This window comes from Athene cunicularia (assembly GCF_003259725.1).
Source record: "Athene cunicularia isolate RWA chromosome 3 unlocalized genomic scaffold, athCun1 chr3_part1, whole genome shotgun sequence".
Classification (NCBI taxonomy): domain Eukaryota; kingdom Metazoa; phylum Chordata; class Aves; order Strigiformes; family Strigidae; genus Athene; species Athene cunicularia.
In genome coordinates this window covers 45,892,993-45,895,404 of record NW_020799097.1, presented here as the reverse complement: position 1 = coordinate 45,895,404, position 2,412 = coordinate 45,892,993, and the positions used below count along the sequence as shown (strand labels likewise).

Sequence of the window (2,412 nt, the reverse complement as noted above, 5' to 3'; positions counted from 1 at the left end):
GGGGTCGACACCCCTTTCCCCCCCTTTTCCCCCCTTCCAGGCGTTTCACAGCACGGAAAGGAAACTGAAACCTGTTACCAGCTGCTTGAAAGACACGTTAGACCCTTGGTTATGTTAGCTGGCCAGCTATTTTTATGGCCTTCTATGGGTTCAGGAGGAGTACCGCTCTGCTTACCTGCTGTCACGCATCACCTAATGTTCTGAGTTAACATCCCTCCCCCTCTCTTTCAAACCCTAACTCCCACCTTAAAGGAAAATCATCATTAATCCGGAATTATTTTCTCGGGCATACCATCTTCTTATCAAAAAAGTAAATCTTGCAAGACATCAGATGTTTAGAACTCACTAAATATTTGGTGACTAAAGATCACTTACAGACTATACGGTTAACTCAGACTTCACCACCCTAGACTCCATTTCTGTTAAGTGGACTTTAGCTTCATTTCCCCTTCAGGGGAGGGAGGGAAAAAGAGTGGTAACCTTTAAAAGGATACTTTTGTCTACCCCCCAGAACGATTTTTGTATGAAAGCAGGTAAATGTTCTTAAAGATTTTCATATTTCCTTCCCCGTGAGACATGTAGTTCAAAGGCTGAAAATCACTAATAAAATGTTATACTGGAGAAGCTGGTCTTGTGTTTGGGGGGCTTGTCACCACTGTTACACAGCTCTTTTCAGACTAAAGGCTTTATGAAACTGCCCTCCACACTTCAGGGATCAGCAACTGGGAAATCTACAATTCTTCGCCTATATATGTTTTGATTTGGTTTACATTTTGGTCATCTATCGTGGACATGGTAGCAACATATCTTTAATACACAAGGACAATGTTCAAGTGAAACTGATATTTAAAACAGTATTCCAGCTACATATGGAGAAAGAAGAACAGATGATCTGAGGCCTTTATTCTGAGTAATAAAAGCCTCTTAAATTTTTAGATGTGTGTCAAATATAAATGGTAATCTTATGTACATAATGTTTCATTTGGAAAGGGGAGATATGTGTTTCTGATTACCTTATTATATCAGGTGCTTCTTTCCTTCAGATCTTATTTTTATGTGCTGTTATCATAGTAAAAGTTAACCCACTTCGAGCTAGCTGCCACCTACTGGGATGTATAGTTTTACCATATTACTTTAAAAAGGAAATGGCTTTCATTTTCAGGTCATAGCTGTGTCTCTAAAAACCGATTATAAGATTTTTAGATCATGTAGTCTACTGTTTTGTCCTCTCCCAACAACAACGGATATAAATTTAGCATGTGTATAACATACAGTGCCCAAAGCTTTGTTTCTCGGACATTTTTCGGCAAATCCTTGCAAATGCTTCGGATTCACATGCCACCACAGTCCTCCTGCTGTTGCAGTCTGGTGTGAAGAGAGCCATAGCTTACTGCAACACCTGACCAGCATCTCCAGATCTCTAGAAACAAGTATTGCAGCTTTGCTGACAAAGCAGTAGAACAGTCCTCCCTTTTTAAACGTTTGCCAAAGTATTCAAACGAATGTTGATATTATCATTTTAAAACACATTGCGGCCCACTTGCACTTCACTCCCACCAGCTATAAAAACCATAGGTTCTCTTCTGTCTGTTATTAGCTCAGTCCAAATTTACAACCAAGTTTCTGCTGCGCCTATGATTAATGACATTTTAAGATGGTAATTAATTTTTAGCTAGTGGAAAGACGTGTATTCTAATTAACGGACTGAGAATGCAATAGACTTATTTGTTCAGGCACTTTTGAGTATCACAGCAATGCACTTTCCTAGCAGGTTTTAAGCAGCAAGAACAAACATTTATGCCATTACCTACAGATCAGCCTTTCGTCCCTTCGTTTTGCTTTGGGGTCGGGGAAGCTGTGAAAGATTTTGGGATGAGGAGTAGGATGTCTAACTGTTTTCCATGCTCTACTCCCCCAAAAGTTTCTATGGAAAACGTGAAGAGAAGCTTTCATTATAATGTATTCCTTCCTTTCCAGTGCACACACGGCTCTTGCAATCATGCCTCCACTCCGTAGGCTGGAATGTCTCTGCTTTACACAGAGAGTGTCAGCGCCCTGGCTGGGTTAGAGATGGATGCTCACCCAAAGAATGCTGAATTTGTTCCAAAATAAATGACCGGATTGCCGACAAGCCGGAAGAGGGGCCGGCTGCCTCGTACGGTGGGGGCCGGGTAGGGGCAGGAGGAGACCTAACGGAAGTAGAGACTGTTGTCCACCCGCAACTCGAGAGAAGTTAGAGCCCGTTTCTCACCTCTGCTCGCCCGGGAGAGCGGGGAGCACCTCCTCAAGGCTGCCGGCTCGGCCGCCCTGAGCCCGGCCCGGGAGCAGCGCTCCGGCTCAGGGGTACAGCCCCGGACTACCGCGGGAGCCGGACGGGGTGGGGCGGGAGGCTGCCCTGCCCTGCCCTGGCCT

At 44.1% G+C, this 2,412-nt stretch overlaps 1 protein-coding gene across 4 annotated transcripts in view; it reads right to left on the bottom strand.

Moving 5' to 3' along the window:
* Nucleotides 1–2,412, bottom strand: part of GRIK2 (glutamate ionotropic receptor kainate type subunit 2) — a 442,240-nt gene that overhangs the window by 439,605 nt on the left and 223 nt on the right. The window contains exon 1 of one of the 4 annotated variants that reach the window (XM_026844288.1): nucleotides 2,252–2,326. The exons of the other annotated variants lie outside the window; for them this stretch is intronic. The gene's annotated coding sequence lies outside the window, so the exon portion shown is untranslated. Of the gene's footprint in view, nucleotides 1–2,251; nucleotides 2,327–2,412 lie in introns of those variants that run through there. 4 annotated transcript variants of the gene reach the window in all.